This window comes from Tamandua tetradactyla, chromosome 6 (genome assembly GCF_023851605.1).
Source record: "Tamandua tetradactyla isolate mTamTet1 chromosome 6, mTamTet1.pri, whole genome shotgun sequence".
Classification (NCBI taxonomy): domain Eukaryota; kingdom Metazoa; phylum Chordata; class Mammalia; order Pilosa; family Myrmecophagidae; genus Tamandua; species Tamandua tetradactyla.
This window is the reverse complement of record NC_135332.1, coordinates 51,175,601-51,188,074: the sequence shown is the minus strand read 5'-3', so window position 1 is coordinate 51,188,074 and position 12,474 is coordinate 51,175,601. Positions and strand designations below refer to the sequence as shown.

Here is a 12,474-nt window from a genome sequence, read left to right as displayed (position 1 = left end):
GGGTTTGATTCCCGGTGCCTGCCCATGCCAAAAGAGAAAGAAAAAAAAAAGTTTCTATCTCTTATTGAAATTCTCATATTGTTCACTAATTATTTTCCTGATATTCTTTAGTTCTTTTTCTGTGTTTTCCTTTATCTCCTTGAGCACATTGAGGATCATTTTTTAAGTCGTTGGTATTTCCAAAGTCTGGTCCTCTTGGTTGATGGTGTTCTCCTGTCAGTAAGATGAGCCTGAGGCAAATATGAAGTACAGAGTCCTCTGTCTCTTTTTTCTGGACTTGCATCTTGTCCTGGGCATGTGCTTCCCGTGGCCTTAGGAATTTCTCCATTTACAGGAATTCAAGTGCCCCCTCTACTCCCTATAAAAGAGGTTTTCTCCTTCTCCCAGGTACTCAGCTATCTGATGTGCATAGTGGTTATTCTCCTCCCTCCAGAACAGGGCCGGTGACCCACAGTGCCAGTGCAGGGTGGCTCCACACTGTCCCTCACCCCCACTGGTGAGGGACCAGCAAGAGTGCCACAAGCTTCCCTTACCATTTTTAAAGCTACATTTTGTTGGTTTAGTACACATCCAGTTACTGCAACACTTTAACTATTTTCTGGAATTTTGAGGAAGATGGCTTTGCCAGTGTTTACTAATCGTTCAAAGATTCTGTGGGAGAATAAAACCCTGAAGCATCTTATAGTGCCATCTTAGTCGACTATATCTTCTCTTTTTTAGGTTGGGAAAGCTAAGGGATAGAGAGCTAAGCATCTCACTCAAAGGTCACACTTTTAACAAGTGACAGAGATTGGATTTGGACAAGGCAGGGTCACCCCAGGTTTAATATAGGTGGCTCCTCTATTTTTATTAAGCATGTACTCTGTTTCAGGCACTGTACCAGTAAGCTACAAGATTTACTGAAAACAAATTTCTGATCTTGAAAAGCACTCAATCTAGTCTGGGGTGGGGAGGCACAGATGGGTTATCACAACACAATGTAGTAAGTGTTATCCCTCCCACTCTGCTTTGTTTTTCTACAAAGATCCCTTACTGTCATCTAATAAATGACATATTTACTTCATTATGTATGTATTATCTGCCTCCTCTACTAAAACTATAAATTCCACGAGGGCAGGGTCTTTGTCTGATTCACTGCTTTATCTTAGTATCTAGATGCTATATCCTAGTACCTAGTGGCCTGGTATCTGGTAAGTAAGTAAGTGTATTTAGAAATTGCCTTCAAGGGATAGGAGTGGAAATGAAATAAAAATCAATAAGAAATGTTACAAAATATCTCGTAATTCTTCCAGATCAATGAGGACTGGTGAGATCCTTGTGGAATAGAAAGTCCTGAAAACCTCCGGGGAGAAGAAAGTACATCAGCTAGAACTTGGTCTGGATCTTGATGAATATGTAGAATTTAGGCAGTGAAGTTACCTTTTAAATAGCCACAGGTTATTTTATGTGTATGTACATATACACTCCAGTCTAAGCCCTCCCCCTTCATTCTCTCCAGCCATAGTGAGAAGGTTATTCCTTTCCACAAATTAGCATACCTTTGCAAATTTTGTTCCCTCTTTCTAGAAGGCTCTCCCGTGGCACCCCGTCCAATCCTTACCTCCCTCTGCTTTACTTCCTCATTGAGATGACCCACCTCTGGGCTCCCAGAGTATAACTTCTACAATCATTCAGTGCTGGAATCACTGTTTTACTTGTCTCTAGCCCTACCCTGAGTCCTTGAGGGAGTAATTTATGTCTTATTCATCTTGGGTTTCTAGAACCAAACATGGTGCCTGACATGAGAAGGGCACTCGTTAAATGCTTTTGAATGGTTTAATAGAAGATGTCCTTCTCCTCCTCCTCCTTTCTTCTTCCTTCTCTTCTTCTCCTCCTCCTCCTCCTTCTTCTTTTCCTCCTCTCCCTCTCCCTGTCTCTCTCTTACACACACATACACGCCTTATGTCAGGGAGTAGGTCCTCTAATTTCACTACCCCTTTCATGAAGCTTAGGAAAGCTCTCCGCACAGAGGTTGTTAAATAAATTTTGAGAAAAAACAGCTATGAAAACATAAGCAGTGATGCTATGGTGAGTACTTGTAACACCAGATGGTAAAACAACTTACAAAACTATACAAAGTAAAATAATGTGCTAATTATGAAGACTAAATGGACAAATCAATGAAACAGAATAAAAGCCCATAACAAAAGTATGTCTATTATTTCATAAAGGTGGCATTTTCCAATAAATTAGGAAATAATGGATCATTTGGAAAAATGCCAGGACAAATTGGTTAAAGATCTGGGGGGGAAATTTAAAGCCCTCAATAAAACTACGTATCAAAATAAATAAAGATGAATTCAATAGTAACTTATATTATTGTTTACTGTGTGCCAGATGTGATGCCAGGCATATCACAAGCATTAACTAATTCGAGTGTCCTGACAATTCTATGAAGCTTGTACTATTAATATACATATATATTATGTATATATATATATATATAGAGAGAGAGAGTGATTGAGAGAGGGTGATTGTGCTGATAATATACATATACATTATGTATGTATGTATATATAGAGAGAGAGAGAAAAAAAGAGAGAGATTGAGAGAGAGAGTGTGATTAGGGGGATGCAGACCCTTATGAGTTAGTGGGAGTTAATGTTTGGATGTGAAAGATGTCCAGGATGTGTGGTGCTTCTTGTGGTACTATCAATGTTTTAATCTCTATTTTCATATGAGTAAGCTGAGACTCAAAGAATTTAAGTAAGTTGAGCAGTTTCACAGTTAATAAGTGTGAAGAACTGATATTCAAACTCAGGGCCAGCTAACTCCACAGCCCTCACTCTTAATCACTGCACTAGAATACCTCTCACTAAAGAAGTATAAACACTTGAACCACAAAAGAATTACTAGTAAAAGTAAATATCAGATATAATCTTCAGGTGGTGAAGACATTTCTAAATATAATGCAAAAAAGCAAAACTGTGAAGGAAAAGAATGACAGTCTTGAGTGCATCAATATTAAAAATTATATTATAAAAAATTAAAAAGCAAATTTAACAATAAAGATATTTGTACCTTTTTGATAGTTAATAGTCTTAATTTACGAAGAACTATAGAAAATAAAGCACACGCAAATAGAAAAAAATGGGCAAATAACAGATATTTGAATAACCAATAAAATTTAACCTAAAAGTTTAACCTTACCAGCAATCAAAGAAATGCAGATTTGAACAATATTTAGATACCTCTCTTTCCTTATCAGATTCATAAATTTAAAAAGAATGCTAAAATTCAGTGTGGATGAAAATGGGCCACTCATGAATACTACTGTTAAGACTGCAAATTCTTGTAGCGTTTTTGGAGGGTGATTTGCTAATATGTCTTAAAAGCATTAAAATATCTTTTGACCTCAGAATTCTACTTCTTGAAATAAATCATAATAAAACAGCTTGAATTATGTGCAAAGATGAATGCTAATTGTAGTATTCTTCATAAAAATGAAAATATGGAACAAACTAAATGTCCAGCAACAGGGGATATTGGTTATATAAATTATGAAATAACCCCTTATTAGAATAATTATAATCTCTTAGAGCGATATTGTAGAAGAGTTGATTTTAAACTCTGCTCCTGAGGATTGCAAAGTAATTCCAGGGGTCCTACTGGGAGGTAATAAAAGGGGGAATGTGCAGACAGAGATGGATCATCTATCCCTCTCCTCAGTCAGATTAGCTCTTTTCCTCTCCGTCCTATATATTAGGGTCTGAGTAGGAACCCAATAAAAAGTGGTGGTGGGTGGGTGATAAGTCTCTTAACCTTGAAAAACTATCCGAGTAGAGAAATATGTCTTACATCCTGGCAAAAACATTTATGATGCAGTGCTCTGCTTAAAATGAAATCCAGTTACAAAAGAACATGTATTCTGTGATACCATTTTTGTATGAAACCTTTGATACATTTTATTTATATGAACTGTGCTGGTCTGAAACTATTATGTACCCCAGAAAAGCCATGTTCTTTTCATCCTAAATCCAACCTTGTGGGGGCAGACTTATTGTTTGGGCGAGACCTTTTGATTAGGTTGCTCCCATGGAGCTTGACCCACCAAACTGTGGATGGAAGATGTGACCCTGCCCATGCAAGGTAGGTCTTAATTAGCTTACTGGGTCCTTTAAGAGGGAATATAGTGGAGAAAGCTCAGACACAGATACTTGTAGAGCTGATACAGAGAGCAATCGCCTAGACATGGATGCTTGAAGATGCAGAAGGAGTATGCCCCAGAGGAAGTCAGAAAGACTCAAACAGATGAGAGAGCCATTTGAAATAAGAAACCAGCAGAGAAGGACTGCAGACATCACCATGTGCCTTCCCATGTCACAGAGAAACCCAGGACATGATCAGACTTTCTCGAGTAAACTTATCCACTTGTTGATGTCTTAATTTGGACATTTTCACAGCCTTAGCATTGTAACTTGTAACTTAATCCTCTTTATAAAAGCCAAACCATTTCTGGTATATTGCATTCTGACAGCTTTAGGAAACCAAAACATAAGCTTAGAATGATAGCAGAAAGACAAAAACCTCAAATATTAGCAATAGGTCTCTTTGGGTAGTGGCAGGGTGGGTATCTTTTGTTTCCTTTATTGTAATGGTTTTTATATTATGTTTTTTAAAAAATGTGGTAACATACACAGCATAAAATTTCCAATTTTAACCACTTTCAACTATACAGTTCACTGGCATTAATCACATTTACTGTGCCATTATTACTTTTGTAATTAAGAAAAATAATGAATAAGTAAGTAATCTCATTGCCTGAGGCTCTTTCTGAAGAAACATTATAAGTAAGCCAAGACAGTATGGCAATTTAGCAAGAGCAAAGAACTAGACGTCCTGGGCCAAATGCAAGTTCTATCAGGGCCCATTTCCTTGGTCTGCAAAAATGAAGGAGTCAGCTAAACTCTTTCCTTAGTGAAAATTCAAAACACTTTGAAACTCCAGGTATCCAGATATCAAGTGGCTGAACTGGATTCAAACCCACATATACTTTCCTTCCAAAGATTTATTCTTGGATGGCACTCCAGAAGCTAAATTTCTTTCTGGACTCCTGACTAGACATGAACATCTAGAGCTTGCAGTGTTCAATGTCATGGATGTGCCTTTTAAGGAATGAATACACTGGGCAGGAAAGTCAGCCTGAAATACCAAGTCAGGAGGACTGAGTGGGGAGGATGCCAGGGGTGAAATGTATTATTGGCCCTGATCTCTGCACCGATTTTTTTGTTTTGTTTTGTTTTTTGTATGCTGTGTGGCAGGAACACATTTCATTATTTTTCCATGTGAGTTTCCCATTATTGCAGCACCATTTGTTGAATTTTTGCTTGCTTGTTTGTTGGGAAGTACATGGACTGGGAATTGAACCTGAATCCTCCGCGTGGCAGATGAGACTTCTACTGCTGAACTACCCTTGCACCCTCTTCGGTACCTTTTTTTAATTGTAAGCTTATAACTTTAGAACAGTTTTACATTTTCAGAAGGGTTGCAAAGATAGTACAGAGTTCCTGTATCCTCCTCACCCAGGTCTCCCTGTTGTTAACATCTTACATTACTGTGATAATTTTGTCACCACTATGGAACCAACATCGGTACATCACTATTCACTAAACCCCATACTTTATTGGATCTTGCCAGGTTTTTTTGTTATCTTATTTTTCTGTTCTGGGATCCCATCCAGGATACCACATTACATTTACATTTCATGTCTCCTTAGTCTTCTCTTGTCTGTGACAGTTTCTCAGACTTTCCTTGTTTTTGATGACCTTGACAGTTTTTAGGGGTACTGGTCAGGTATTTTGTAGAATGTCCCTCCATTTGGGTTTGGCTGATGTTTTTCTCATGGCTGTACTGGGGTGATGGGTTTCTGATAGGAAGGCCATAGAGGTAAAGAGCTATTCTCATCACATCATATCAAGAACACATGCTATCAAGGTGACTTATCATTGTTGATGTTGACTTTAATCATCTGTCTGAGGTTGTGTTTGCCAAGTTTCTCCATTATAAAGTTACTCCCCCCTTCCTTATTGTACTGTTTGTAAGCAAATCACTAAGTGCAGCCCACACTCAGGGTGGGAGGGGATGGTATTTGTCCTTTTGATATAACTTCCTGCCTTCCTTAGCAAGGCATTCTCCTCTAAGAATAGCATCTGCTTTTGGAGCCTCCATACTCTGAGACAGGTCACTATAGGTTGACTGTTGGAATTTTTAAGAAGGATGTCATTTAAAGGACCTTACAAACTGTGCTCAGATGTACAGGGCTTTGTGTAACACCACTGGGTTTAATAGTGGGGGTTGGGCAGGGTAGACCACCAATGGGCAGATTTCCTGGGCTTGTTTGATGTCTCTTCCCCATTCTAGATCCAGCTCCCCCTAAACTCCTGTAGAAGGGTTTGCCCTCAAGGTTGATGATTGCATTTTCATTGCCATTTAAACTTGGTGAAGCATTTAGGAGTCAAAGATGGTCAACGTCTCAATTTACGAATAAATTGTACTGTTGGCAGACACTACCTGGGTAGTGTTTTAGATTTTTAGCAACCCAGTCTCAGGATAGGGAACTCTCAGACCAGGTCAATAATACTGTTAGTGTTATAATCATCTCCTTTCTTCTCCATGGATTTCTGAACACATGATTTGCCACTCAACAGAAATCCGATAGCCTTATAGTTCAATTATAGTAAATGATTTCTGTTCTTTCTTCTTTCCTCCCTTTCTCCCATTCCTTCTTTCCTCCCTCCTTTCAGTTTTCATTTTGTGGCTGCTTGGTTCCAGAAAGCCTTGTTGAAAAGGATAAACTTTTGGCAGATAAACCCATGTCCTCTATTTTGTGTTCCACCTCCACCAATACCTCTATGGGCAGGGTTCAATAAATGTTCATTGCTTGATGGACTTTTTAATTTAAGAGTACCCATTTTCCCAATTGCAAGATTCTCCAAGGCTTTATTTATGCTGACACAAGCCAGCACCTTTTCTTAAAAAAATGACATTGATATATATTCATTTAAGTAAATTTATATTTCCATCTCAACTGTTCAATTTCATCATGTTGACAGGCTCTCATTCCAAAGCATTTTACCCTAATATTGAAAAAATAAGACCACACTTTAGGCTTTATGCTGATGCATTTGTTGTGAGCATTAGAATAGATGATGCATTGTAAAACATTTAACACAGTGCCAGGCACCTAGCACCCAATAAATATTAGCTATTGTTTTTAAGAAACAGAAGGTTTTTCATTTTATTATTTTCATTGGCATTTTTAAAGTTATGTCATTGTGCCAGAGATTGCATGGATGGAAAGGTAAAGATAGAGAAAGGAGATAGACTGAAGCACTTCAATCGAATTATGAATATGAGAACCTCATTTGTTACAAAAAGGAGAAAAAGTACTAGAAATACAGTAGCAAGCACAAGAATATGCATCTGAAAATAGTGTTTAAAAACCAGGTACTTAAGCTGGATCTGGTCTTACACTTTGATTGATTTATTAACAAAATATTTCATGATCATCTACTATGTGCGAAGCATCGTGTTAGACGTTAGGGATACAACAGTGAACAAGACAGATTTGGTTCTTGCTTTTATGTAATTTATTGTCTCTTAGGGAGACAGCAGCCAATAAAGAAACAAACAGAGAAATGAATAACTGAAATTTGTAATTAAACACAACCATGTCTAATAGAAAACTCAAACTCAATTTGTCTAAATGTGATTCTTTGTATTTCCTTTGCACCTCATCCAGTATTTTTCATCTCAGTAAATGGCATCAGCATTCCTCAGGTATTTAGGTCAAAAATCTTGAAATGATCCTTGACTCAGCTCTTTCTTATGTCTCAGCCAATCCTGTCTTTTAGCTCTACCTTCAAAATGTATTCTGAAACTATCTTCTCTTGCCATTACTACTAAGCCTACCCCATAGTTCAAGCCACCATCATCTCTTATTTGAAATATCACGATAGTATTCCAATACATTTCCCTTCTTTCTCCTGTAAGGTCTGTTCTCCATATAGTAGAAGAATGATCCTTTTAAGAAAGAAGTCAGATTATGGCACCTTCTTTAGTAGTTTAAGATGAGTTGAAGAAGTCTCTGTTAGGGTCATAACAGACAGGACATTGAGATCAAGCTTCATGGGATGCCAAATCATGATCAAAAGCCATTTACCATGAGAGACTACTGTTTCAGGGACAAGAAATATAGACCAACACTTTCTTTCTTTGTAAGAGAAAAGGTCAGAAGGTTGTTTGGAGGATCAAGGAATCAGCACAAGGGATATAGGATTGTTGGATACCTACTGGCATCAGCCTCGGCTGGACCAGCTCATCCTTTGCAATAATAGAGATGATTTTGCCAGAGATCCACAATGCTACATGTCTGTTTGTTAAGGCTAGCCTCCGTGGTTTTCTTTTGCCTATGTTTCTCTCTCTCTCTCTTTAAGATGGTCAGGAAAAACCTTCATGAGCACAGGGTTCACCACTTTCCAAGGGGCCACAATTGGGGATGTATTTGACCGCACAAACATCCGGGCTTCTCAGCCACCCTGTCTTGGAATTCAACAACATTATACTTGGTGAAGCTCCACGTCTTGCCCTGAAACAACCCAGAGGTACAAGATTCTCCAAAACATCAACCAGTCTCATTCCTTTACCCCATAAAGTCAACACCCCTTTCCAGCATGAAGAAGTTAAAATGGTCATTGGCCAGATGTCCCTGGAGATTGGGAGAATGATCAAATGAGAGGGAGGAGGTATAATTGAGAAATTAGATTTAACAAATGATTATGACTACTGACTCATTAGTTTCTAGTATCTCAGAATAGCCAGAAAAAAAATACCTAGAGTTGTTGAACTGTAATCCAGTAGCCTTGATCTTTGATGATTGTATAACTATATAGCTTTTATCACGTGACCATGTGATTGTAAAAACTGTGTGACTGACACTCCCTTTATCCAGTGTGTGGGTAGATGAGTAATAAAATAAAAAACATGCATAAAAAATAGGTCAGGAATATAGAGAAAAGACCCCTCTGTAAATGAGAACAATAGTTACAGTACCACCTTAATAATCTTTCATCAACTGTAACAACTGTAACTACTATTTTAAAAAATAGTAGAAATACAAAAAAAGTGTTATCATCAATTATAAAAAATTTTCCACATCAATGCAAGTGTTGGTGGTGGGGTGGCGTAGGGGAATCCTATATTTTATGCATGATTGTTCTGTAAACCCACAACTTCTCTAATTAGAAAAGAAAGGATGTATAGTTTTTTTTTAAGTCCCACTCCTTGGAGATATGGATCTCCTGGCAGCCAGGGAACTTGAACTTGACCCTGCATAGCCTCTCAATCACATGCTCCTTGTTTTGAAGCTTGGTATGAATGGACATAATGAGTTGGCTGAAGTGGACCCTGGCTACTGGGACCCTGTGGCTTTCCAAAGGCACCTTGCATACCCGACTGAGCCTAGGTGGGGGAGAGCATGAGGTCAGATATGAACATCAATAGGAAAGAGCCAGGGTCATTGGGTAGTTCAGTGGTAGAATGCTTCCCATACTGGAGACCCAGGTTTGGTTTCCAGCCCATACACCCTCAAAAAAATAGAAAAGGGCTGTCTCCAAGGTCCCTTACAAGCCATAGGCTGCATATACAACCAAGGAGGCTTCAGTCTGCAGCCATTGCACACTGGGCCTCCATCCGGACAAAAGTGCCAATGTTCTCTTGATTAATCAACCTTCCCTTTCTCTTGCACTATTCCACCTGTTCTATTTTACACATTCTTTAGGCACGTTAATATCTCCGATTATGAACAGGAGCTACCCCTATCTTCTTCAGGTGATTATACCTATCTCTAATCCCATCCATCATCTTATTTAAGGTCCAAGTTAAGTTTGCATGTGTATGTTTTAATGGATCCTACATTTATGGATTCTATGTAATAGAACAATCTCAAAGCAATCCAAGTGGCTGGGTAATTTTCAGTTCAATGGCTCTCGATTTAGGGCTAAAGGTGAAGGTATTGTGGGAGTGGAAAGAGCAGTGAATAAAAAATCACCTAGGGAGCTTTCCAGAATTCTACATGGTTTACATCCTACCCCACTGAGGGTTGAGGGTGGCGAACAACCATGAGTATTTCATATAAGCTCTTCAGACAATTCTGAAATTCTTTCTTCTCCTTCCCATCCCTTTAAGAATAATAATATACTTCAAGGGAGTCACTGATTGAGTTGGGAACTTGGTACACATGAATCCTTATCAAAAGAACTAGTCTAAAATGGAGTTTGGGGTTCAGTTGTTTCGTAGAGATGGGAAGATCCCACAAGACTTCCTTCCACGTCAGTGAGGCCTTTGACACTATTTTTGTTTCAGAACCACCCACGTAGTCAAGGTTTTCTTTTTCAGGAAAGGCATTTACCCATCAGGGAGTGGGAAAGAAGAGGGCTGGTAGAAGTGGGAGTTGCAAAGCTAAAAGAATATTTGTGCCCCCCAACTACTTCTATGTAACAGGAAAGACCGACTAGAAAGTTTTGGAATGTGAAGGAAAAGGTGAATGAGTTCAGAATCACTTTTGTGGTGGTGGAGGGTAGAGATGCTGGTTGCATCATCTTTACAAGTAGTCAAATACCTTGATACTCACTTTGAATTTGAGTTGGCAGGATAAGCAGAGTGCCAGCTTCAAATGACTCCAATTGTAGAAAAGGATGTTTCTCAATGGAGGAGAAATCTCCATGGGAGATTTGAAATATATGCAAGGGGAAAAGGAATTGGTATTACTGTTGGAATTCTAATGGCATTGACTTGGCCATTTGATTTGTTGGAATGAAGGAGCAGCAAGATATGAGTGGTTTTCAGCAGTACAATTTCAAGTCTGTCAACTTGTCAGTATGATACTTTAGAACAATCTACCAGGACCTGAGGACTGGCTGAGGGATATCCTGCCCCAGGACATTCTCCCTCAATTTCCTTCCCTGAAACCAAAGGCCATACTAAGGGCTTCACCCTGACAGGCAACCAAATCAACACAGCATGGGGTGACTACTTGTTTTAGGATTGCAGCTTCCAAAGTAGAACAGACTCTGGAATGCTCTGCCAGGTGTGGCACTTCACTCTCAAACTGTCAAAATTCAGGAAGTGGTTATTTTCTGCTAAGTTTGGTCCTTAATACAGTTTTCAGACTGGTAGCCCTGAGGCCAGCTGTGGCCTACAAAAATCTTTTGTTTGTTTCATATGATTTTTTCTTTTATTTTAAATTTGAGCCAGCATTGAAAATGTTGATATCTGACTTTAAGAAAAAAAAAATCAGAACTCTGGTAATATGGGGCCAGCCATAGCATGGAAAAGATTGATTGGAACTGAGAACATTCTGACTGTCTGCCTTAGTCCCCAGCACTCATAAAGCACATGCTTGTGCTTTTATACCCAAGTCCATTTGAGCTCAGACCTCATTCAGTGGTGGGCAATCAGCAATCAGTATGTCCCAAAAGAGGAAGTGCCAGACCCCTGTTCAGAAAAACCAAAAGAAAATTCCCAAGTACAAAACTCCTCTAATTGTAAACACATGGGAAGTTTCCTGGAGATAAATTAGACTCCCTGGAAGCTATACCAGACAGTAGAGAATGTAATGATTGTTCTGTAATAATGTAGAAGCAGCTAGCATTAATCCCTAAGGAAATAGTTATCCCTTACCTACCCCCCTCACCCCCAGTAAATTTCATTTCTAGGTTCTCTGGGTAGTCTTAATTCAGAGGTTCTCAAATGAGGAGAGTGTGTTGGGGTTGAGAAAGTGTCACTGATGATTGACACTCCTTCTGATTAATAGCCACTGTCCCAACCATTGTTTAAGTTCTGTGTAATCACTTCTACAGAAAGTTCCTCTTTCAGAATCAAGCCTTGGCTTTGTTAAGTCCTGAGGATTGTCTGGGGGAAGCTTGAGGTTTATTAAGGTTGCCCAAAGAAGTGATTCTCAAATTTGTTTCTGCATGAGAATCCCTTGGAAAGCTTTTTAAAAATCCAGATTTCTGACTCTAAACCTACTGAATTTGAATCTTTTGGAATGGGACCCAGGAATTTTGTATTCTTAACATGCCTGCAAGGTGATTCTTATCCAGTCTTCTCAGCACCAGCCTCTGATTCCAATTTGAGCTTTTTGAAGGTCCTGGACTACAGATATGGGGGATGCCGGTGAACATTCATGCTTGAACCAGTAAGTAGTCTGCACTCAATCCCTATTATACCATCAGAGTTTTTTCCCCTATTGAAGTGCCTGAAGCCACAGGTAGATACCATAGTCTGGTGCGAAGACTCACCTGGGCTTGAATCTTGTCTCTTCCATCTGCAAACTAAGTAAACTTGAGTAAGTTATGACTCCTTTGGAGCTTCAGTTCCACATCTGTGAAATGGGGATAATAATACCTACCTCACAGGGTTTCTGTGAATACTCAT

General features: G+C 38.9%; 1 pseudogene; it reads right to left on the bottom strand.

Annotated features, from left to right (window-relative positions):
* Positions 1–9,641: 9,641 nt before the first annotated feature.
* LOC143689267 (small nucleolar RNA SNORA70) lies at positions 9,642–9,765 on the bottom strand (annotated as a pseudogene).
* Positions 9,766–12,474: the final 2,709 nt, after the last annotated feature.